General features: G+C 43.7%; 1 long non-coding RNA gene across 1 annotated transcript in view; it reads right to left on the bottom strand.

Moving 5' to 3' along the window:
- Positions 1 to 22,484, bottom strand: part of LOC141609202 (uncharacterized) — a 30,410-nt gene extending 7,926 nt beyond the window's left edge. The window contains exon 1 of the long non-coding RNA XR_012527286.1: positions 22,076 to 22,484. This is a non-coding gene — a long non-coding RNA (uncharacterized LOC141609202). The remainder of the gene's footprint in view (positions 1 to 22,075) is intronic.
- Positions 22,485 to 27,062: the final 4,578 nt, after the last annotated feature.

The following is a 27,062-nucleotide window of genomic DNA, read 5'->3' as shown; positions in this document are numbered from 1 at the left end:
TTGGTTGGAGGAGCTCGGTATCAAATTTGCATATTCATCCGTCTGCCACCCTCAGAGCAACGGGCAGGCGGAAGCAGCTAATAAAACAATCCTAAACGGGCTGAAAAAGAAAGTTGAAGATCTAAAGGGAAGGTGGGCTGATGAACTACCCGGCGTCCTGTGGTCCCTTAGAACCACGGAGAAAGAAGCAACGGGGTACAGTCCATTCCACCTTGTCTATGGGTCTGAGGTCGTCCTGCCAATTGAAGCAGCGGTGCCGACATTCAGAACGCAAACCTTTGACCCAGTTGAAAATGAGGAAGGCCTGAGACCCTCCCTAGACCTGGTCGAAGAAAGTCGAGACACGGCACGGCTTAACTTGGCAGTATATCAAAACCGAATGAGAAGAGCATACAACCGTAGGGTCCACAAAAGGGAATTAAGAGTAGGAGATATAGTCCTAAGAAAGTCGGCCGCAACAAACAAAGGAAACATCCATGGTAAAATGACGGCCAACTGGGACGAACCCTACAAAGTGGTTGAAGAAATGAGGCCGGGGACATACCGGCTGACAGACATGGAGGGTGTTCCTTTAATGAGCCACTGGAACACGAACAACCTTAGGAAATATTTTGTATAAACGGCAGAGGTAAACCGAGACCATTTGTGGACACCCAGCCGCGTAATTATACCTTATGAAGAATGATCCAAATTTTTCCATCAAGATGCCTGTCCCCTCCGTAGTCGTACCAAGGTAGACGCCGCGCCAAAGCCGGCAATCACCGCAATGGCGATTGATACTCGCGAAAGCGACCAACATGCTTAGTAGACGCCACGGCGATCACTACAAATGCGAGTTGATACTCGCGAAAGCGACCAACATGCTTAGGAACGTATAAGTACGGTTGAGAAACGCAAATCGACCGCCTCGGCCAATCCGGAGTGGCGGAAGAAGCGATCAATATGTCTCTGATATCGAACGCTGTCGAGCCGTAACCTCGATTGCCTCGGCCAAAGCCGGGAGTGACGGGGACACAACGACCGATACGCTAACATGTTCACAACGGCGGTTGGGAAGCGCAAATCTGACCGCTCCGGCTAAGACCGGGAGTGGAGGAGGAAGCGACCGACATGCACACATGTTTTAAAACGTTTAAGTACAATTGAGATGCGCCTTCTAACTGCCTCGGCCAAGCCGAAAGTAAAAACGAAAAAGCACTCAATATGTTGAAACGTAAGAAGACAACTTAATGGAGGCAAAATGAACAAACTTTATTGAAAAATGTTTACAGGTGAGGCAAAACAAAGTCGACGGCCGTCCCCATAGGGATAGCCTAAACACAACCTACCAAAGTTTAACAAAAACAAAAGGTACAACAAAAGGTTACAGACATAAGACTTGAAAGCGCCAAAAGGATGGCAGGGAGGAAAGGCTCAATAGTTGGCCCCCGAACAGCTGAAGCTGTGTGAAGGGCCGGGTGAATCTGGTGACGACCGCCCGTCTCCCTATGCTTGTTTCTGCTCGCCACCGGCAGCAGTAGCAGCATCACCATCAGTGGGAGGCCTAGAAGCCGATTTGGTAGCTTCACCTGCCTTTGCCCTCTCAGCTTCCTCCCTGGCCGCCTTCACCTTAGCATCCCGGGCCGCCTTCTCCGCAGCCTCCTCAGCGGCCTTCACCGCCTTTGCCTTCTCCGCCGCCTTTGCCTCCGCAGCAGCCGCCTTCTCATCAAGAAGCCGGTCAAAATCTTTCCACGGGAAGGAGCTTTCAGGAAGGAGCTCTTTAATTACATCCCTGGTAGCATCTTCGGCCTGGTCCCGGTACTGGGCACACATGTCAGGGATGATGGCGGTCTTCAGCGTCTCAATGTCCTTCTCCCTCAGAGCAAGGATAGCCTTGGTGTTCTTATGCTCCTTCGCCTCAGCCGAATGCAAGGTCTTCCATCTCTCCTTCTGCCCAACCACGGCGTTATAGCCGCCCTCAAATTTGTCCCGCTCCTCCCGCAGCTTAGCGACATCAGCCAATGCAGCCTCAACCTTGGCCCTCTCGGCTAGGACCGCCTTCTCAGCGTCCTCCCTAAGCTTTCGCTCAGCGAGGAAATCATTTTTGGCGGCCTGGAAGTCCTCCTTCGACCTCTCAACCTCCTTCTTAGCGGCGGAAAGATCGAGACTAAGCCGTTCAAGCGTGTTGCCAGCTCGAGCCATGACCTCTTCTTGCTCGATAATATGATTGGCGGCTAGTTCAGTCCACCTCCCCAGCCTCTTGGACAACCTTCTGCCTTCCGCCACAAGCTGAGCGGGGGAAACCTTCTGGGATGAGGAGTCAACGGTGACGTTTTTACCGCCCGTCTGCACAGGCTGCTTCTCCCATTGCCGTTCAGTGAGAACGACAGCTGTCGGCGGCTGATCTACAAAAAACGCTGACAAAGCATCCATGTCAACATTCATTGACATGTCAGAAAGTCTGTCATCAGGAATGCCCAATGAACCTGCTAAATCCGAGCCATGGGTTAGATCCGTACCAGTCTTAGCCTTCTTGGGCGAGAGGGTCGGGTGGTCCCTTTCCTTTCCCGAGCCTCGAATACAGCCCAGCGAGCGGAGCTCGGCCTCTTTTCTCTTATTTGAAGGAGGAGGACCCTCCACAACGGTGACCTCCTCTTCAACATCAACGACCACCTGCTCCTTTTGGACCACGGGGATTGCAGATTGAGCTGGAGTTGACGCCGCTGCCGCCGTAGACGTTGTCTTTGGTCTCCGGCGCGGCACGTTACAAAGCAATCTGCGCTTGAGCCGCCGCCACATCCAATGCCTTCAATCGCCGCTCCATAAGTTCGTGAGGCGCGGTCTGCGATCACGTGGCCCGGCCTTAGGATGCGGCTCAACAACTCTCCCGTTCTCGTCAAGTCCCAACCTCTTGAGGACGGAGAGGCGATTCGGGCCAAATCGGTCCGCAAAAGAAACGAAGCGGGGAGTTAAGCAAAAGAAATAAATCAAGGTTCAAATACGAAACATAAAAAGCAAAGATGGGCCTCATACCGACCCCACTCACCCGGGCCGAGGGCGGTATGAGGCCGACGTGGCAGAGCAGCTCATCCTGAAGAACGATCTGCGTCGGGGGCATCCATCCCTTCGGCGTGCCATCCTTCTCAGCCTCAAACAGCCTCATTGCCCGCGTTTCGTCCTCATTAAGATAGACCTGCTGGCATCCATCTTAAGCTTACTCCGGAGACATATTTGTCATGCTCCCCTTGATTCTCACACCGCAAATTGACGCTGCTCTGAAAGGACCGGGGCAGCGAGTAGTCCTCCGGAACCTCAACGTATACCCACCGCCCCTTCCAGTCCTTGCAAGATGTCAACTTAGAAACGGTAACATAACCCGCCTCGGTCTGTATGCTATACCACCCCGTGCCACCTAGGGTAGTCTGCCGAAGATGGTGGAGCCGGCGGAATAGGTTCACCGTTGGGGCCTCCCCTTTAAAAAGACACAACCATACAAAGCCAATAATCGTCCTGATGGCCAACGGATGCAGTTGGGCCACGGCGACATTCATGGCTTTAATTATGGCGACAACGTATTCATTCGGAGGAAACCGGAGCCCATACTCCAGGTGTCTGATGTATACGCCGATACAACCCTCGGGAGGGCAACAGACGGCCTGACCCTCCTCAAGGACAATTATTTTATACCCCCTGCCGAAGGAGTAATGATCTTCAAAAAGGTCAGAACCGGAACAACTGGCAAACTTGTTCGTCCAAGCATGATCAGGATTGATCAAACAGGCATCGCCGTGCCACGAGAAATACGGCCTCTTTACGACAGAAGGGGTCGCCTCATCATCGTCATCATCAAAACCCTCCAAAAATTGCTCATCAATTTCAGGAGAAAGCGGCTTGGGACCCCCAAACCCTATTGGGGTGACAACCAGTGCCTCCTCTTCATCAGGACGCGACGGTTCGCCCCCCGGCGCAGAGGTACTGGGTTGAGCATCCGCAGAAGACATAGTAACAACAAAAACTTAACAATTAAAAAGTTGGAAAAATTTGTTTGTTTACCTTGGAAAAAGTGCTACGCCGAGTAACGCTTTGAAGACTAGAGAGAAATTCCTTCGAAAAACTAAGAGAGGGGAAATTTTTTTGAGAAAATGAAGTTTGATGGCCAAAAAACGGGGCACACTGCTCTATTTATAGAGCAAAGCCCATGAGGCGGACCAATCAGGGCAAAGCCCATGAAACGTCCACCAATCAATGCCAAGCCACGTGTCAAGCATGCAGCCACGGAATGTCAATCGACATACAGTTACCAAACTTCTTCGACACGCTCCTTGGTATCTGCTTGCTAACGGCCAGCTGATCAACAAAGCAAAGACAAAGACCGCCGGGGCAATCAAAAGTACAAACGGCACTCTCAACCTTGGTCTCGGCCAGCGCCATTTTCTTTTCCACACAGGATGTCCATTACACATCCATGTGGAGGGGGGATATGGTACGGCCTGAACAGAACCAAGCCAAGGAAGAAGAAGCCGGGGAAGAAGTTCAACTTGCGCAGAATACGCTCAACACTCATCGAAGGTCCATACCACGGCATAGACTACACTGGGTGCAAATTGATGGGGCATATTCTGCACCCGCTGACCGAGTCAACATATTGAGCAAGGTCAAAGATATCCACAGCAAGTCAACGTATTAGATGACCCCTAACCGACGCGCTGTCGGCCTGTGTCACTGGGTCTCGGCTGGGCAACTAGCCAGCCGGGAGGCATATCCGCGTACTCACATCCAGTCCCCTCGGCATGGAGCCAACCAGGCTAGCCGGCCTGCCATGGGTCCCTCGGCCGAGGGTAGAACAGTCTTTCCACATGCTAGCCACTTGGCCACTACGTGACAAAAGGTGAAAGTCTATAAATACTCCTCAATCCTCATTGAGAAATCGATCCACAATTCATCCTAAAACTCGCTATTAATCTGGTATAAACTCCTTTATCTCTCTACAATATACTTTGCCAAGTAACACACAACTTAATCTCTTTAAGTTTACTGACTTGAGCGTCGGAGTGAGTACGCTCGGTACCAAGCCGAGCCCTCGGTTTGTTCATCTTTACAGGAGAGACCGAAAGGAAGAGTCAAGCAACGACGTCATTCATCAAGCTTACGTGGTCATAATCCTGCTCCGGAATCACACCCGGAACAATACCCTTCTGGAGGTGTCATGTATACCACTTCATCAAGGAATCCATGAAGAAAGGCATTATTTATGTCTAATTGAAATAATGGCCAATTTTTGGATGCTGCAGTAGCAAGTAACAACCTGACAGTGGCAAACTTGGCCACGGGTGAGAAAGTATGAGTGTAGTCCTTATATTTGACCTGGTTGTAGCCCTTAGCTACTAACCTTGCTTTATACCTTTCAACCGTACCATCAGCTTTGTGTTTTATTTTGTATACCCACCTTGATCCAATTGGTTTATGTTCTTTTGGCAAGGCAGTCAGATCCCAAGTACAATTATCCTCCAATGCTTTCAATTCTTGATTCATGGCAGTGACCCATCTTGGATCCTGCTTTGCTTGAGCAAAAGTGGTTGGCTCAACTTCACTGATGACATTGGCCAGTGACTGAATATAAGCATCAGAAAAATCCAGTAAATCAGCAAACATTACTGTGCTAACTTTGTTAGCCTTGTGCTTCAAACTTTTCTGTCCTGGTAGTTTATAGCCAAGATGAAAATCCTTCAACCGAGAACAAAGCTGTGTTGGTCTAGCTGACTGCCTGACAGGAACAGACTGTACCATCTAGTTTTGCTGTACAGATGGAGCTACTTCAGTAGTATGCTGATTATTAATGAATAAGGAAATGTCCTGATCAGATTCAGATGCTGTGGATGTTGTCTGATCAGGAATGGTAGTACCAGGAACATTGCCTCTCCTGAAATCTGGAGAAATATCAGCTGTATCATTATGAAACAAATCCACAAGCTCATCTGAATCTGAAATCTTGGAATCAGTAAGCTTAAAAGGAAAAATATTCTCTTAAAATATCACCTCTAGAAACAAAAGTGGTATGCTTCTGAAGATCATATAATGTGTATCCTTTTTGTCCATATGGATATCCAATAAAGACACACTTCCTTCCCTTAGCTGCAAATTTATCCTTTCCAGAGTTTGTCTTAGATACTGGTCCATAACATAAACAACCAAAGACTCTTAACTCTGAATATGAAGGTGGTTTGCCAAATAAAACTTCAAAAGGAGATGTCCAATTCAAAATAGCTGTAGGCATTTTGTTGATTAAATAAGTTGCTGCAAGTATACTATCTCCCCAGAACTTAATTGGAAGACTTGCATGTAATCTTAAAGCTCTAGCAGTTTCAACTAAATGTCTGTGTTTCCTCTCAACACGACCATTCTGTTGAGGCCTTCCCACAACACTCCTTTGATGAACTATACCATGCTGCTGAAAAATTTGAAAGCAATGTTCTTGGAAAAATCATGTCCCATTGTGGACAGCGGGCCGCCCACGGGGGCGCTTGGCGGGAAACGAGGAACAAGCGTTTGCATTTTGTATGGAGTCGCCACCAATTTTTATGGGAAATTGGAACCGTTCGAATACCTCATGTCATGTCAAGACATAAAGTAGTGACATGAACACTAAGCAATCGTTACCCTTAGCATTCTATGTCTAGAATGACTCTCGTGGATGCCAATGAACACGGGTGCTCACGGAGATCTGGAGTAAGGGGTGAGGGTACGTATTAGGAAGCTCTTTTGATCGAACACCTAATCCCGCCCGCCTCGATAGCGGCCTCTACTAATGATTAGGGAAGTTGTCTATACTCGATATATCGTCGGCTATATGCATGCAATGCAACATCCATTGTTTTAATCCTAGCACGTGAAGATTAGACTAAGTCGGTAAACACGTAATTAGCATACAATTGGGTCGAAGTAGGATTTAATGTTGATTTACATGTGGAAGCATACAAGCAAAGAAAGAAATACAATAACTATGAATTACAATAAATATAAATTACAATAATTACATTGGATTAGGCGATTTATGACGAAAATACCTTTAAAACGGATAATTTGAGAAAAGAATAAAAGAATAAAACAAAGAAATACGAACAAGTCAGAAGGTGATAATACTAATATTAGTTGATTAATACGCAAGCTAATTAAACTACGTCAGGGCAGAAAAGGAGTTCAGGGACAGAACTCATCCTGGAACAGGCGCAGCAGAAACTGCGCCCTTTGGAAGAGGCGCAGCAGTTGCTGCGTCTGTTCCAAGGGTGAGTTCTGGCTGTGAAGCCGGAACTGCAAACCGTTAATGTTAATTGGTAAATTAATGGATTAATTATGATTTTAGACTCGGATGAAAGTGATTAACATGTTATTTACATGTGAATGGGTCATAAAACAGTAAAACATGGATAAGACGGAAATAAGACGGATTAATTATGTGAAGGGTCGATGCTAATGAATGATTAAACAAACTAACTAAACGAATTATTAACTAAACATGATGAATTGATGGCGAATTAACGAATAAACAGATGAAGATATATCAACGATGAATCCCAGAAACCCAATATGAACGAATTGAATTTCTAAAACCCGAATTGAATATTAAATGACGAAAACCCGCAAATATGAATTACTTGGGATTTAAGTCGGATTAGATGAATTAAACATGTGAATGAATGATGAAATATATACATGTGATTATTATTATGCTATCATGTGAACGAAGAGTTAATCAAACGAACAAAATAAAAGCAAGACAAAAATTGCAGAGGACGAAGAAGAAGAAAAGAAGCAGGAACTGCGGCAACCTCACGAAGAGGCGCAGCAAGAACTGCGCTCCTTCGAAGAGGCGCAGCAGTTGCTGCGTCTTTTCTCGACTGTCAGTCTTCTGAAAATCCGTAAAAAAGGGTTTTAAAGACGGTTTTAGAAATCGGTTTTAATGGTATTTTCGACGTAAACCTTACGATAATGATACGATAATTAAAATACAATAAATAAATAAGAATTATACACCCTCAGACTTACATGTTGACGAAACGAGAAGGACTAAGATATCGATTAGTGAATGCTCGACGCGAATGCAAAGAGAGTGCCCTCGTAAGAGGAAAACGATTGATTAATTAAGATTGATTGAGTGTAGTTGGTCAAATTGGTCGGTCATGCAACGGAGAGGTGGTACCGGAAGATCCGAGCTTACGTGGTCGGAAGTCCAAGCACGTAGGCGCCAATTAGTAAGAACGAAGTCTAGAATGCAAAGGGAGAAGAGAAGGGCGGACACTCGCGTGAGAAATATGAGGAACGAAAGCTCCTATTTATACTAATCACGCGACGGAATTATGGTAAGACTAGGATACGGAAGGAAAGATCCGGAAATAACCGACTTAGGTTAAAACACGGAAACTTGGACAAAAAGAAAGCCCTGGGGAAGAGGCGCAGCAGAGCTGCGTCCCTTGGAAGAGGGCAAAGACTGCTGCGTCCTTTCCCGGGTAGGTTCCTCTGCGCGTAGAAAACGCGTTTGACAGCCTGTCGTATTTTAGGCATAACTTTCTCTACAAGACTCGGATTAAGGTGATTTCGGTGGCGTTGGAAAGCTAAGAAAGAGATCTAGAACTTTATGTGAAATAGGCCTGACCCAAAAAAGTCGTTATCACCTCGTAAAATGGGCCTAAAAATCGGGTTGTCATTTTAACTAAATGAAATGCACATTTTGTAATGTAAACTTTAAGTTTAACCCAAAGAAATGACATGGGACTCAAAATGAGATATAATCCCAACATTTTATGACATCCTAACCTTAGGTAGACAAACACATTGCTTTGACTCGGGATTTGACGGTTTATGGAAATGAAGACGGTTTTTGACCCGGACTCCAAATGAACTCTAATTACTGCCAAAACGACCGTATCGGGACGTAGATGACAACTAAGAGGTAGACATTAATGTTTGAGCAATCACTTGACGATAAACTTATGAACTGTCACAAATCGTTCCGCGTATCAAACATGCGGCCCAATCATCACCGGGTGGTTTGCGGGAGGTGCAGAAACGAGGTGTCTACAGAGCCCCCACTTTGACTGAGGCTTGGACAAGGCGAAAGTCAAAGTATAGCCATCAGGTCAATCGAAGATTACAACCTGACGACTATGGCGACGCGAGGCGGCTCAAGGGGTCTGAGCCAAGGACCTGTCGTCGGGAACATTTTAGAGTCTGTCGACTTCCGGGGAGGGTCGTTTAAAGTCCATTAGACTACGTAAGGAGGCTCGCCAGCCATAAGAAGAAACCATACCTGAGACTTCTTTCTCGAGATGCTTCCGGAGGTGCATAGGAGCTAAGGGTAAGCGTAAGAGCTAAGGGTAAGCGTAGGAGCTAAGGTTAAGACCTAAAGGATATATAAGGATTGTGCTAGGGTATGGGGCCCTAAAGGAAAGCATTGACGGGAAGGAGGCCTAAAGTAAGTTCAACTTAAGGGGTAAACCGAAGGCTGGGTATAGGAACTCTATTGAAGTGTGATCCTAAAGGATGTGATCCTAAAGGGAAAAGGTGACTCTAAAGGAATATGATCCTAAAGGGAAAAGGTGATCCTAAAGGAATATGATCCTAAGGGTAGAAGTGTATGAACTCTATGGAGTTTGGGAACCTAAAGAGAAGCTACGTGTGTGAACCTGGGTGTACGAACCTAAAAGGACGGCTGGTATGAGAACTTAAAGGCTTGTGAACCTAAAGGAATTGGGATCCTAGGGTTAAGTTTAGGAACTACTGGGTTACTAATTGTTGTTTTAAACGCGCGCACTTAAGCTTTCCGAGGTATCAGAACTTCAAAAGGAATTATGGGTTTATGAACCTAAGGATGTTGGGTATGGGAGATTAAAGGCTTATGAACCCATGGGAAGCCATTTTGGGATCTAAGAATCTAGGGGTAAGAATCCTAACTTTGGGTTTACGAACCTAAGGAAGGAGGCTCTGGTTTGGGAACTTCTGGAGAACGACACCTTCGCCGAACTCCGTGAGGAAACAATAAATATTTTGGGTAGCAGGACGTCGGTAGAAACTGCTGGGGAATCCGCTTGCGTCGGTCTCAAGCGAACTCTGGCAAAACTTGAGGTTGAATCTGCTTGCGTCGGTCTCAAGCGAACTCTTGTTGGGGAATATATTGACGATTAGGAACATCTTGATCGCCATGGAAGAAATCTTGAGTGAGCAATCGCAAAAAATCTGCTTTACTGGCTGGGGACAAATATTTTGACGACTAGGAACATCTTGATCGTCATGGAAGAAATCTTGAGTGAGCAATCGCAAAATATTCTTTGCTACTGGGAGAATGAAGACTTGGGTGAAGCCCCATCGGAGCGAGCACTTTACCCGCATGGTTAGTAGCCACACAAGAATGCAATCTAGTATATGCACGTAAGCGGTTATCACATGGACCTCGAATGAGGAAACACATAGGTTTTGCAAAAGTTGTTTCTTTATAAAAGTTGTTTAAAACTTGTTCAAAGAAGTTTGTCGTTTGTAATGCGCTATGCATATTCAATGGGCTTTAGACACGTGACTGACGCGACGTAGACCTTATGCGGACGTGAAAATATAGACTTAGGTTGGACTGACGCGACACTAACTTAGATTTGACGCGACACAGGGATGACTTTGACAGACTTTGTTTAAGCATGCGCAACCCCTAGCCAAGTGTGGGTGACAATGCGTATAAGTTCCCAAGGTAGGAGAATTGCAAGAATGACGAAGGCATATAAAAGGCAAGGCATGAGCCATAGACTATCTTTCTAATAGGACTTCTTTCACCACCGTTTGCTGTAAAAGAGACCCCTCTTGAGGCACGATTACTTGGAGAATCGATCTAATATCTTTGTCATCGTCCGGACCGAGCACTAGCTAGACTTAAAAGGAATAAAGGAAGGGTGGCATCTTGGAAGAGAAGCCCCCAGGATGAGAAGATGACTCTGGACTTTGGTAAAAAAGAGACTGGGTGACAATAAGGAGCCCCCAGTATAGAGATGTTGGTTGTGGAAGGGATGTTAATTGAGGTTTTAAGGTTGAATATTGTGATGGTTGAGATGGTTGTGGTTGAAAGTTGGAAGTGGGATGGTTGTGTCCTTGAGGACTGCCTACGTATTCACGCGAAGTGAAATCAAACCAGATCGTAGTTCTGAGGTTTGGTTAATTTTATTTGGGTGTTGTGGTTGTATCCTTCTTGTGTAAGAAAGGACTGCCTACGTATCCACCTGAATAGGTGAAATCAAACCAGATCGTAGTTCAGGTGTGTGCCTAAGCTATGTTGTTAGGACCTTAAAGTGCAGGGGTCACAAGGGTAATATTCCTTTGGTGACTCGAAGAGTTGATTTGAGATAACTCCCTCTGATCATAGACCAAAGAGGTATAACTAATTTGTAAAATTTCCTTGTTATGTGAGCACACATAGTGGACCCTAAGGATGATATGGGTATGTCCCGTCCTAGGTAGCAAAGTATTTGAAGACTCCGTGTCTGGGTCAAGGTGAACTGGATTGGATATTTGGAATGTGGAGCTCGGTAATAAGAGGCTTTGATGAACAAATCTCTGGAGCTTGATTTTGTGGTGTTAAGGCTTAATGGGGTTACGGCTTGTAATGTGGCTTGGAAATGGAGTCTCTTGGCTTGATGTAGCCTGAGCACATAAGGGTAGGTTGAAATGACGTGGGTTCAAGTTTCCGTGTCTTGGCCCTAAAGGATGGGTATACTTGACAAGCTTGAGAGAATTCTCAAAATTCCTAACTATCTCCCCGTAACGGTCTCGAGAAGGACTTAGGGTGTATGAAATGTGAAAGGCTAAGTGAGGGTGCTAGCTGACCATCTTCATTGATGTCTTGATTCTATATAGACTTCAGCAGTATTCTATATAGCATTTGATTTCATACTGGTTTTTGATTCAGACTCAGATTCTTGATTTAGTGTATATCTTGGATTTCTGCTCAGATTTTTGATTCGGTTTTTTGAGGATAACTTTGACTTTGGATATTGACTTGCTTGATTGAACCTCTTCTTTTGACTCTTTTGTCTTGGGCTATAGGCATAACTACGGCTTTGGATATTGATCTTGGGTTCTCTTGATTGAGCCTTTGTCTTTGATCATGGCTCCTTGGATGGACTTGGGTCAGACTAGCACCTTTGGGTGTGAAATGGGTTGGTCTTTAGTAACACGGGTTGTTTATTGTGGGGAATGGGCTTGCCTTCCGTCATGGATCGTTAACAAGGGAGATGGTCTGGATTTGTCCTAGAATCTCTTGAGATAGGCTCGTGCTAAACTAGGGTTATATTGTGGGTTCTATTGCCAGACATGGAATAGGTAAGAAAATGAACACGGAGTTTCAGGTCCTCTACAACTTTGAATGGAACATCATATAAGTGCACTCACATTGAGTGTCATGTGTTGTTGTTATTCATTTTAAAATGTCTCAAACCAATTCTTGTTGTCACAGGAAAAGGGTAGAGGAAGAGATATGATAGAAGAATATGTGGATTGAAAATTGCATTTTTATTGAAATGAATGATGAATGTATTTAACATAGACTCGAGAAGACATGTGACTCGTGGGACATCCCCCAGGTTGTCACTAGAAACGGAAATGGACACAAAGAAAGATACTATAACAAATATGGGATAGAAAGCCTAAGACTCGGACTCGGACTCGGACTTTGACGTGATCTCAGACCCAGACTCGTAATCATCGGCCCATGCTTGAACATTTTCTCTTCCAGCAACCGGCTTTGGCATCTGACTTTGAGCATTCACCCATTTGAGCACCTCATCATCATCATTGGGAACTTTGGAAGGATAACAGTCAAGAAGAGTTTCTTGATAATTGGTATATCCATGAGGATTGCCTAAGCTACCTTTTGGGTTAAAAGTTGAGAGGGACAACTTCCCGTTTTCAATCATATCTTGGATCACATGTTTTAATTTGTAGCATTTCTCTGTATCATGCCCTTTGCCTCTATGGTATTTGCAGTACGAATTCTCATCCCAGAACTTGGATTTCCTTTCTGGTTCGGGTGTAGGTCCTATAGGCTTCAACATTCGTTGTTCCATGAGTCTATGAAGGGCATCCGTGTATGTAATACCAATGTTGGTAAATTTCCTAGGAGGTGTGCCCTTATTTTCGGAAGCCTTTGTAAATGACCTTGGAGGGTTGTTAGGTTTCTTTGACGAAGGATCCATGAGGATGCCTTTATTGATTTTGATTCCCGGATGAGAAGAACTAAGAATAGATTGTCCACTTGTTGCTTTCTCCTTAGGATTTGTCAAGTTGAGGGTTTGTCGGATATCAAGCTTCTTACCCATTTCAGCAAATTGATTCTCCATTTTGGAAAGTCGAGAGTTTAGGCTATCAATAGCTCCCTCTATTTTGGAAAATTTATTGTTGAAGGTAATGGAAAGCATGAGCATTCCATTTTGGATATCTTCGTCTTCGAGGATATTGATCTCTTCATCGTCATGATGATTGAGGAGATGAGAACAATCTAGAGATGGTTCTTCATCATGTTTAATGATATTTGACCCAAGAGGGTCGGTCTTCTTAGATTGCGTGACAGAAGGTGGCTTAGGAAGCTTGCCCTCTTCGATCATATCTTGGATGGTGTGTTTCAAGAGAAAACACTCTTCAATATCATGGCCTCTACCTTGGTGATATAAGCAGTATTTGTTGCCCTTCCAGAGGTTCACCTGTTTCTCTAAAGGTGGATCCGGAGTCGGCCCTATTGGATGTAGCTTGCCTTGGGCAGAAAGTCTCTTCAAAGCATCGGCATAAGACATGCCTAAATCGGTAAGCACCCTTTGATGCCTCCCAGGTTTTCTTTCAGCTATTTTTGGCTTTCTAAGACGATGGTTATTGCAAGAGGTAAGCTTTGGACGACCTAGACTAGAGGTTTCTCTAGTTGGTGTGTTCTTTTCCACCATTCCATTCTCGAGGGTGAAGACGCGAATGCTCAAATTTTCCATCGTATCTTGCACTCGTAGGACCATGGCATAAACATCTTGGAGAGACACGGTGATTGTGGCTTGAACTTCTTCGTGACCTTGCTTTGATTGAGAACTTAACTTGCCGGATTCCTACTCGACAGAAATGACGCACATTACAACTCGATTCGACATGGGATCACGCATACTAAGGCAGCCAACAAAGGAAGGGATAAGATGACAAATCTAGACTTGACTTGTGAATTCATGAAATGTCGTGAGCGACTTCTCGTGTTTGAATCCACGGTGTTTAACCTTGACCTTTAGACTCGAGTGTTGACTTTGACGGAGTGACATTCATATGATTGACCTTATTGATGGGATTGAGGACACATGTTGATTCTAGACTCGAGGTTTGCTTATAGGCGTTAAGAAGACTGTTGTAGTTTAGACTCAAATATGAGGCCCATTGAGACTCGTGTGTTGAGCCTCGGAACGTGTGACTCGAGTGTTTTAGATCCTAACTGAATTGGGGTAGGGGGGTCCACAATGACGGCGCGACGCCTTAGGATTTGACTTGATTTTGAAAAGACCCAAAATGTAAAGGAAGACGGGTTTATGACTCGACAGAGTTTCGACTAGGACATAGTCGGTTTGAACTTTGACTCTAACTTAGCCCAATTGAATTTACATATTTACATTTACATGTTGGAAAATATTTTGAATAAAACATTTTTTTTTTTTTTTTTTTGGATTTTTTTTTTTTCGTTTTTTTTTTTTTTTTTTTTTTTAAAAAAAACGTTTTGTTTTTTTTTTGGTTTTTTTGAAATGGGTTTGAGGCCCGAAATTTGACTCGACATATGGACAGAGTTTGGACTGGTTTTGCGCTAAATCAAATGGCCTTTTTCGAAATTTTGATTAAGAAAAAGGGGTTTTGATTTTTGAAAAATCGTCATGGTTTTGTTTAGAAAATGGTGATCATGTAATGTACAAGCATTTATACAAGCATTATAACGGGGTGCTGAGTGCATTTAGAAGGGTTTTGGTTTAAAGGGTGGGTTGCCATACCGAACAATCAAACCCGAAGTCTGTGGAGAGGCTCGTACCAAACAAGAGTAAGGCCGATTCCTAGTCCATTTCCTCAAGTAGTGAAGGTCCTTGATACAAACAAGAGTAAGTATCATGGTATGGATGACGTCAATCGCTATCCATCCTTAGGCCCAAATAAGAATTAGGACCGTTTAGACGGGACGATTGGTCGAATGGGTTGGGTTGGGCCTAGGAAGGCCGAATAAAACGGTCTAGGAAGACCGAGTTATGAAAACCGACAATTGTCTTGTACAAACTTATTCCCTAACCTTGTTCAAGTTTCACCCTTGGCTACACGTAAGTGTATTATCCCCAGCGGAGTCGCCAAACTGTGGACAGCGGGCCGCCCACGGGGGCGCTTGGCGGGAAACGAGGAACAAGCGTTTGCATTTTGTATGGAGTCGCCACCAATTTTTATGGGAAATTGGAACCGTTCGAATACCTCATGTCATGTCAAGACATAAAGTAGTGACATGAACACTAAGCAATCGTTACCCTTAGCATTCTATGTCTAGAATGACTCTCGTGGATGCCAATGAACACGGGTGCTCACGGAGATCTGGAGTAAGGGGTGAGGGTACGTATTAGGAAGCTCTTTTGATCGAACACCTAATCCCGCCCGCCTCGATAGCGGCCTCTACTAATGATTAGGGAAGTTGTCTATACTCGATATATCGTCGGCTATATGCATGCAATGCAACATCCATTGTTTTAATCCTAGCACGTGAAGATTAGACTAAGTCGGTAAACACGTAATTAGCATACAATTGGGTCGAAGTAGGATTTAATGTTGATTTACATGTGGAAGCATACAAGCAAAGAAAGAAATACAATAACTATGAATTACAATAAATATAAATTACAATAATTACATTGGATTAGGCGATTTATGACGAAAATACCTTTAAAACGGATAATTTGAGAAAAGAATAAAAGAATAAAACAAAGAAATACGAACAAGTCAGAAGGTGATAATACTAATATTAGTTGATTAATACGCAAGCTAATTAAACTACGTCAGGGCAGAAAAGGAGTTCGGGACGTAACTCATCTCGAACAGCGCAAAGCTAGAAATCGCCCTTTGAAAGAGCGCGGCGATTCTTTGCGTCTGTTCCAAGGGTGAGTTCTGGCTGTGAAGCCGGAACTGCAAACCGTTAATGTTAATTGGTAAATTAATGGATTAATTATGATTTTAGACTCGGATGAAAGTGATTAACATGTTATTTACATGTGAATGGGTCATAAAACAGTAAAACATGGATAAGACGGAAATAAGACGGATTAATTATGTGAAGGGTCGATGCTAATGAATGATTAAACAAACTAACTAAACGAATTATTAACTAAACATGATGAATTGATGGCGAATTAACGAATAAACAGATGAAGATATATCAACGATGAATCCCAGAAACCCAATATGAACGAATTGAATTTCTAAAACCCGAATTGAATATTAAATGACGAAAACCCGCAAATATGAATTACTTGGGATTTAAGTCGGATTAGATGAATTAAACATGTGAATGAATGATGAAATATATACATGTGATTATTATTATGCTATCATGTGAACGAAGAGTTAATCAAACGAACAAAATAAAAGCAAGACAAAAATTACAGAGGACGAAGAAGAAGAAAAGAAGCAGGAACTGCGGCAACCTCACGAAGAGGCGCAAAGAAGAATCTGCGCTCCTTCAAGAGGCGCAGCGATTCTTTGCGTCTTTTCTCGACTGTCAGTCTTCTGAAAATCCGTAAAAAAGGGTTTTAAAGACGGTTTTAGAAATCGGTTTTAATGGTATTTTCGACGTAAACCTTACGATAATGATACGATAATTAAAATACAATAAATAAATAAGAATTATACACCCTCAGACTTACATGTTGACGAAACGAGAAGGACTAAGATATCGATTAGTGAATGCTCGACGCGAATGCAAAGAGAGTGCCCTCGTAAGAGGAAAACGATTGATTAATTAAGATTGATTGAGTGTAGTTGGTCAAATTGGTCGGTCATGCAACGGAGAGGCTGGTACCCGGAAAGATCCGAGCTTACGTGGTCGGAAGTCCAAGCACGTAGGCGCCAATTAGTAAGAACGAAGTCTAGAATGCAAAGGGAGAAGAGAAGGGCGGACACTCGCGTGAGAAATATGAGGAACGAAAGCTCCTATTTATACTAATCACGCGACGGAATTATGGTAAGACTAGGATACGGAAGGAAAGATCCGGAAATAACCGACTTAGGTTAAAACACGGAAACTTGGACAAAAAGAAAGCCCTGGGGAAGAGGCGCAGCAGAGCTGCGTCCCTTGGAAGAGCGCAAAGACCTGCTGCGTCCTTTCCGGTAGGTTCCTCTCGCGCGTAGAAAACGCGTTTGATGACTGTCGTATTTTAGGCATAACTTTCTCTACAAGACTCGGATTAAGGTGATTTCGGTGGCGTTGGAAAGCTAAGAAAGAGATCTAGAACTTTATGTGAAATAGGCCTGACCCAAAAAAGTCGTTATCACCTCGTAAAATGGGCCTAAAAATCGGGTTGTCATTTTAACTAAATGAAATGCACATTTTGTAATGTAAACTTTAAGTTTAACCCAAAGAAATGACATGGGACTCAAAATGAGATATAATCCCAACATTTTATGACATCCTAACCTTAGGTAGACAAACACATTGCTTTGACTCGGGATTTGACGGTTTATGGAAATGAAGACGGTTTTTGACCCGGACTCCAAATGAACTCTAATTACTGCCAAAACGACCGTATCGGGACGTAGATGACAACTAAGAGGTAGACATTAATGTTTGAGCAATCACTTGACGATAAACTTATGAACTGTCACAAATCGTTCCGCGTATCAAACATGCGGCCCAATCATCACCGGGTGGTTTGCGGGAGGTGCAGAAACGAGGTGTCTACACCCATTATCACTTCTGAAGGTTAATATATTAGACTTGAATTGAGTGAGCACATAATGAATAAAATTCTGTATCAATCCAGGAACTTAATACTTATTCTGAAACAAATAGACCCAAGTTACTCTAGAATGATCATCCAAAATAGTAAGAAAATACTTGGCACATGTCGTGCTTGCTGTCCTATATGGACCCCATAAGTCCAGATGCACCAGTTCAAAAATATGTTGAGCATGTGATGTACTTCTTTGAAAAGGAAGCACGTGAAATTTAGAAAGAACACATGTCTCACAAGTAAAATTCATATCATGAGAAAAATCCATTACATGCCTTATCTTGTCTAGAGATCCATGACCAAGTCTAGAATGAAACAATTCAACACTACAAGTTTTATTACAAGCACTAGAAGAAGAAACTGAACATCCTTCCAAAATAGCTAATTGTTGCACATCAGAAACCAGCTGAGAACTATTCTCTTGTTCTTTAAGCTTGAGATGCGGTTCAAACCAATACAAGCCTCCTCTCTTCACTGCTAAATCCAAAGGAACCTTACTGGAAAGGTCCTGGAAAGCACAGTATTTAGAGGTAAATAAGACAACCATAGGAGTATGTTGAATAAGTCTGCTCACAGACAATAAATTTTGCTTAAAATCTGGCACAACCAATACATTTTTCAGCTGAATATTGGGTGTTAAACTTATATTACCCATCTTGTGAACCAATTTTATAGTACCATCTGGTAACCCTATTATAATAGGTTTATGAAGCAACCTAATATCGTATAAAATATCTTCATTAGAAGTCATATGATCCGAGGCCCCTGTGTCAACAATCCAAGACACTTGACCATATTTACTAGCTACTGTACAAGCCTGTGAGTACAAGTTTGTACCTGCAAAGTTCACTGATGAAGAAGCAACTGCAGGATTAGAATTATCTGACAAAGCTTTATACACCTTCTGCATAACGTTCTTCATAATTCCATTCATCATAGTCTGATCCACCCCCTGCACTGGAGTCTGTACACCAGAGGCAGACATAGGACCTGTAGGAGAGACTTCAAGTGGATTATCCGCAAAAGTTAGTGAATCTGCATTATTAGCTCTCTTGTGATAGACATTAGCTCTACCACCAGTATTCTGAGATCGTCCTCGACCTCTGGCAGCACCACCATTGAGATCCCTCAGTCTGATAAAACAATTCAATACTGGATGACCTTTCTTGCCGCAGTAGCCACAAGGTACGACATGAAAACAATCTGCAAGAGTATGACCATCTCTTTTGCAGTGTGTACAAAATTTAGCAGGCTTGTCAGATGGAGCATCCACCTTCTGTCTCTTCCAATCACCTTGAGAAACATCAGAAGGTCGTGCAGAAGCATAAGCACTTGCCTCAGGATTAAGTGCTGCTGTTTCTGAAAGTTGTCTTTGCTTTTCAATCTTTTGCAGCAAACCAAATGCTCTATTGATGGGATAGGCTCCATTGACAAAACTGTGGTCCTAACAGTCTCAAAACCATTGTTTAGTCCCATTAAGAAATGAATCAGTTTAGAATTAGTCTCTCTATCCACGATACTCTTAAGCATTTGACATGAACAAGAAGTCATAGCACCACATGAACAATATGGAATAGGATCAATAGCATCTAAATCTTCCCAAGCTTGCTTCAACTTGCTATAATACTCAATTAAACTGTTATTTTCTTGAGAAATTTTACCTAACTCTTTCTTTAACTGGTAAATCTCAAGACCACTAGTTTGGCCATATCTTTCCAAGATTTCACTCCATAACTCTTGAGCACTACTAGCGTATTTCACAGTTTCAGCAATTTGAGGTTCCATAGAATTAGTAATCCATCGTCTAACCAGTAAATCACAGCGATTCCAGTGATGATATTTCTTATCCTTTTTATCAGTAATTCTAAAAGATCCATCAATGAACACTTCTTTATTTTTTGCAAGTAAAGCTTGATAAACTTCCCGTTTCCATTGCAAAAAATGTTCACCAGAAAACTTAACCTCAGATAAACGCAAGCTAGGTTGATCAGAATTCGAAATATACAGTGGATCATCAAAAACTTCATACGCAGCAGGAATTTCAGAAGTAACAGAATTTGCATCATCAGGCATGATTGCAGTAATGCGAAGAAAAACGCAGAGAAAAAAGAAGTATAATCGAAGGAAATGGAAGAAGAAAGAGAAGAACAATCGAAAAGATTCGAAGAATAAAGCAGAGAACGAAAGATTAAAGAAAGAAACCACACCAATTTGCAATGGAGAATAACACCAGATAATAAGAAGCGGAAGCAATGAAGATCAGATCATGAACCAGGACGTCTGATACCATGTGAAACTGTGTAATCCTCCATTGTTGATGTGTGAGTAAGCTTCAATATAATAGTTTGTTATAGAGAGAGAAAGAATGTTTTAAGAGAGATAATTTGTATTCATGAAAAGTGAGTAATTCTGTTACAAGTAGTTGTATATATAGTGTAACTAACATATTGTAGTTCTAACTAACTAATTGATATTTAGTCAATGCTTATGTTGACTGTCATATATTTCACAAGTATTAAGTCTAACGCTTATTCGGATAAATGTCTACGGGATCTTGACGAAAGAAAGCATATATGAAGACTCCACTGTCATAGAGTTGCAGGACAAGAGGTAGTTTTTATTATCTCCGTCTTTACTACGTCTATCAATTGCATATATTGCAACAATGATCCTTTTTTTTTCCTCCAGCGGTAACATTATTACAGTTAAGTTATGGGGAAATTTTGGCAATGCCTATAATAGCCAGAGAAGTCAATCCGTAAGCCATTCCAAATTAACAACTGTAATAGTCACCTCAACATTGGTAAAAGGATCCTCAGCTGGTAAGCTTAACTTAACCTTTATTTTTTACAGCTCCCTAATGCTCTTTTATTTAGAATAGGGACTAATATATTGGAAGTAAGGGGCCATTAGATGTTAAAACAGTAGTAGACCATATATACCCGGATTTTCAAGCAAATCACAAAAACACAGAATACCTGAAGGAGAGGGCGATATTAACACCACTGAATGACACAGCTGATTTGATAAATGCACATATCGCAGCTACATTACCGGGGAAAGAAGTGGTGTATTTAAGTTCTGATGAGGTATGTACGACGTCGGTAGATAGTTCAGACCAATTTGACTCTTACCCGGCCGAGTATTTGAATAGCCTAAACTTTCAGGGCTTGCCGCACCATGAGTTAAAACTAAAGCTTGGGATGCCGGTCATGTTACTCAGGAACATAAATCCGTCACAGGGACTGTGCAATGGAACAAGGCTGATCGTCACCCGGTTGGGTAAATTGATAATAGAGGCAAAGATAATGATCGGGTCAAAGGTTGGGGATAATGTCCTTATACCAAGGATAGTGATGACAACGACGGATCAAAAGATACCATTTGTACTAAAAAGAAGGCAATACCCTCTTAAAGCCTGTTATGCCATGACAATTAATAAAAGCCAAGGCCAGTCGCTAACAAACGTGGGAGTATATTTACCGAAACCCATATTCAGCCATGGCCAGCTTTATGTAGCTGCTTCAAGAACTACGTTACCGGAAGGCCTAAAGTTCTTTATTGATGATACAAAACAGAAATACAAAGGACACACAAGAAATATTGTATACAATGAAGTGTTCTCTAATTTGCTGGGCATTCAGTAAATGTAAAAAAAAAGAAGCAAAAACATCATTTCGATTTCAGAATCATGCAAAAACTAAGACAAGATTCTTTGTCTATACTTAGCTTTAATACCAAACTTGAATAATCTATCAAATATCCGTCAGATTCTATGGGATATATATTTAGTCGAAATTTCCCTCTTCGATTTTTTGGGACAGTTCCCTCTAGCATTTTAAAGGAGATTCAACAAAAAAGGGAAAAAACCGTGAATTGAAAAGTGCGAACCAACTAATTAATGGATAAAAGGGCATCATAAACAATAAGATCCCAATAATCAACTCTAGAATTCATATTCATAGAAATCCAAATGTAAATTAAAAAACAATAACAGTACCTATTTTAGACGGAGAAACAAAAAAATGCAACGGAGTCACGAGGCAATTACGGAGTATATAGATAGAGTTGTTTACCTTTCAGCAAAAAGCCAACAAACAGGACATAGAACGTCTTCTAGATTGAGGAAAAAGCAGCAAACATGTCGTCATACAGCCGTGACGATACACAACCACGACTTTGCAGGGCTCGATGTTGCAGATCGGCGATGAAGGCAGACGGACCATGAATAATGCCAAACGGATACCCCTGATTACTTGAAGACACAAAGAGGAGAAAATGAAGAGAGAAATGGAGAGGGAGAATAAGAGGATTAAATTCAATCAGTGAAAATGAAAAGGGGATTGGAAATGAACTTGATGGGGACAAAGACACGGGGGCATAAATTGGACTTATAGATGAATGATGACTGGCAATAAATTGGTATTATGATAAGAAATAGAAAAAAACATTTACGCATAATATTATGTACAACTTTTATATAATCTTTAAATTATCGTACCAAAGAATATTACAATAATAACCGAACCGATTAAAAACGATCGTACAAAATGCCCCGTGCGTAGCACGGGCATTCCACCTAGTCAATATATTGTTTGAAGAAAATGCAAAACCTAATCATGTCTCACCCTTTCACTTGTGCTAAGTGTCAGCTTGGGCCATGATATAGTGCTGTGCCAAGCCCAGAAGTATTCGAAAACTCACGGCCGCACTTAGTCAGCGGCTCATCATACAATATCCTGTGTTCTGTAGTGGCAATCGAGTCAGTAATGCGTTAGTAAAATGGGTCAATTCATATCGAGTTCAAGTTTTGCTTATCAATATCTGATTGCTGTCGACTTGTCGGCTCATGTCCTCTGTTTTAAGTAATTGAATGCGTTTTTCACAAAATAGACGGCACGTATCCGTCACTTGGAAGTGACGGATATCTTTTCCTCTCATAAATGACCCAAATAGAGGAGAGAGTGAAGCACATGGGGTGATCCCACCTTGTCCCCCATATCCGTTTTGTGAGTAGCATTACCCGTCACTTGCTCCGACCCATCTTTACCAAGAGTAACTGTGCATTTTTTAAAATTAACTTAACATATGAAAAAGATATACTCCCTCTTTCTTCTCATTTCTCCATTATATATGGGTAGTATTATAATGAAATGGAAAGAATATAAAAATGTGAAGGGAGTACAATTGATTGAAAAAGAATATAATTTATCCTACATTACAAATTGGGTCAACAGTTTCAAGTTAGACTGTATTTTATATTAAGTTAAAATATTTGATGAATGTTAACTAAACTTTAAATTATTAAGCTATTAAGTTGTTATTTCATCTATCGAATTGAATTGAGTTAGTGCCTAGAGTGGAATTAGAAAGGAACAAATATGTTAATTGGTTTTCCCTCCGGGGTTGAGTCAGTTTTGAATCACTTTTTTGTGTTCTATCGAGATAAAATAACGGACTTAAGAGCATCCACATTGAAGAGGATACACCATTCTCTTAGGACTCTCTCTCATCTAAGAGGATGTCCTCTTCAATGTGGATACATCCTCTTAGTATCCTCTTTGAAGAAGAAGAGGAAGACTTCCTCTATTTATGGAGTATGTCCTTGTTTTGGCCCTTGTGTCATATAAGAGAGAAAAAGTGCGATGAGATCCTACTTTAAAGGTGGAAAGGAGATGAACACAACATCCTCTTTTGATGTGGAGAAAAAGAGAGGAAGAGGATGAGAAATTGGAAAATGTGGCAAAAAATAAGAGAAAATATTGTACCCAATGAAAAAATTAGAAAAAATAAAGAAGAGGAAGAAAACCTCATCTTCAATGTGGATGCTCTAAGGACCGATTCAATGGATCAATCAACTTTTCTGAACAATAATCCGATCTATCGAAAAATTATTGCACTTGAATCATGTTCCAACCTTGATCATGCCAAGTTTTCAACCCACTGAACTCCGGACAATATCCCACCCTTAAGCAGAACCAAGCCGAGGTAGAAGAAGCCGGGAGAGAAAATTTTTACTTGCGCAGAATACGCTCAACACTCATCGAAGGTCCATACCACGACATAGACTACGCTGGGGGCAAATTGATGGGGCATATTCTGCACCCGCTGACCAAGTCAACATATTGAGCAAGGTCAAAGATATCCACAGCAAGTCAACGACTTAGACAGCCTAACCGACGCAGCCTGTCGGCATGTCTCTTGTGCCTCGGCTAGGACAACTAGCCAGCCGGGGCACATATCCGCGTACTCATATCCAAGACCCCTCGGCGGCGAGTCAACAGGGCCCGCCGGCCTGCCATGGGTCCCTCGGCCGAGGGTAGATCAGTCTTTCCACCTGCTAGCCACTTGGCCACTTGGCCACTACGTGACAAAAGGTGAAAGTCTATAAATACTCCTCAACCCTCATTGAGGAAAGGATCGAGAATTTAACCTAAACACCTCATAATCTGGTAATATCTTCCTTATCTCTCTACAACATATACTTCGCCAAGTAACACACAACTTATCTCTTTAAATTCACTGACTTGAGCGTCGGAGTGAGTACGCTCGGCCAAAGCCGAGCCCTCAGTTTGTTCATTGTTTCAGGAGAGGCCGAAAGAAGGATTCAACCAAAGACGTCATTCTACAAGCCACGAGTGGTAACAAATAACTGCTTCGGAATTACACCCGGAACAATTGGCGCCGTCTGTGGGGAAAGGTACTAGAAGCTAGTCAAATCCCTTACAAAAAAACACAAAAACAAAACCCACCCAACAAGATAAGAAGATGTCAAAAAGCGGAAGCAATTGTGATCGACGAAACCGAATTCTCGCCAAGATGATACCGTCCACAATTGCGGGGTTGTGCAGACCCTTCACCGGCCGAGTAATTCAACCGGCGCGACGGGATGCCAATAATACAGATACGCCGCTGCCCGCCGACCAAGTCACCATCATGGGACATGTGGTTGATGCAACTAAACCGAAGCTACTCCTGGACCTAATGGGTGGCACGCCGACTCACATTGTCACAACGACAAGAGCGGCGGCACCCGCACAGAAGACCAGGGCCCAAGATGTGACTCCGAGAAACTTGAACGAAGCATTGGAGGAAGCTGACCCTGTCAAGACGCCGGGGGAGCCCAGAGTGCTAGTGGTAGACCTAAGTCCTTCTCGCACTCGCGGGAGGACAGCGTCGCCCGCAAAGACCGACGAGGCCCGCCCTGCAGGAGTGAAAGAAGTCCGACTCACCGAGTCGGAGAAGGAGTCCGACTCACCGAGTCGGAGAAGAAGCCCGACTCACCGAGTCGGAGAAGAAGCCCTTCCCGCCACGGGGAGAGGAGCCGGACTAAGGATGCGAGGAGCCGATCGCCGCGTGTCATTCGACACGTGGTCGACACCCCTCGATGCCTATGTCCTAGAGGAGGTCCCTGCCGACTAAGCTAAAGTTGCCACCCATATCATACAAAGGAGAAGGCGACCCAACCGACCACGCCGAGGCTTTCGAGTCTTACATGTCGGTATGGGAGCAACCTGATGAGGTTTGGTGCCGAGTCTTCCCAACGACTCTGCATGGGATGGCACAAAGTTGGTACAAGGGGCTACCCGATGGGTCGGTATACTGTTATGCCGACCTAAGGGACACATTTTTGGCCCGATATTCTTGCAATAAGAGGAGGGCCGTCGAGACATCGGACCTCCCGACTATCGACAGAGGGAGGCGAGTCTCTCCGGAGTTATGTGAAGAGGTTCGACGCCAAGGTTCAGCAGATTCGTGAGTGAGCAATGAACGGCGGCCTTCGTGATCGATGAAAGGCCTCCCGAGAGGAGACTTAAAAAACGAGCTCATCAAGTGCGGCGGCCTAAACCTAGACTCCGCCAGGAAGATGGCCGACCAAGCCATAAAGGTGGAGGACTACCACAAAACCTGGGTAGGCCCCAGCGAGGCCGGGCACTCAGAGAGAAAGAGCCGCCAGGAGGACAACCCGGATGAAGGACGCCGTGACAATAATAGGTCACGATCTGACAAATCCGCCAGGAAACAGAACTCGGCGGGCGCCGGGGGGAGTTCAGGACCGTACTACCAAAAGCGGTTCAATGGTCACACCCCCTTGGTCGTATCTGCTGCCGAGGTCTTTGCCCTGAGCAAGAACGAGGGTCAGAAGTGGGAAAGGCCTCCCAAGGCGAGGGGGGACGGTGACACGAGCCGATCGTGAGTACCACGCCACACCGGCCACTTAATCGACAACCGCCGCATCGAAGAATGCCATTGAAGAGCTGATCCGGAAGGGGAGCCTCAGCAAGTATGTTGCCGGAGGCCAAAAGAAGGATACCGGCGGCTCAAATAAAAAGTCCGTCTTTGAACGGATAGGAGTAATCCATGTTGTCATCGGGGGCAACGAGAACGGTGGGTCTGCTCATGGGCACAAACGGCACCTGAACGAACTATATCAGGCCATCAACTTTGTGCCCAAAACAGCGATCCCCGCTTCCAACATCCCCGACATAACTATTGGGAAGAAGGACTACGAAGGAGTCATCGCCCCGCACAGCGACCCACTAGTAGTCCACTTGGACATATCCAACCACCTGGTCAAGAGGTGCCGGATTGACACAGGCGCCTACACGAACATCATGTTCAGGGAGTGCTTTCTCAACCTCGGTCTGAAGGTTGAGGACTTGAGCCCCTGCACCAATCCGTTGTACGCTTTTTCCGGGCCGGCCTGGTACCCCCGGGGTCAATCAGCCGCCGGTGATGTTCGGCGAGGGGAATGCGGCTAAGAACGTCCTGTCCGAGTTCGTAGTCATTGACGGCTCGTCCGCCTACAACGTCCTCATAGGCCGAGTCACTCTGAGCGAGGCCGATGCGCAAGATGTCCATCCGGGCCTTGACAACGATGTATGTCTCGGACCGGGGGAAGTGCATAAACTCGTCTCAAAGGATGAAAAAGACGAAGTAGTCAACGTCCGGATATCCGCGAGAGGGTGCAACATGCAATCCCTCAAAGTGGCGAAGAAGTCGAAGAAGGGGAAAAGCCCATCCTTACAACGGGGGAGGGCGACCTCATGGATGCCCTTTGTC

This window comes from Silene latifolia, chromosome 10, assembly GCF_048544455.1.
Source record: "Silene latifolia isolate original U9 population chromosome 10, ASM4854445v1, whole genome shotgun sequence".
Lineage (NCBI taxonomy): Eukaryota > Viridiplantae > Streptophyta > Magnoliopsida > Caryophyllales > Caryophyllaceae > Silene > Silene latifolia.
This window is presented reverse-complemented; position numbering and strand designations above follow the sequence as displayed.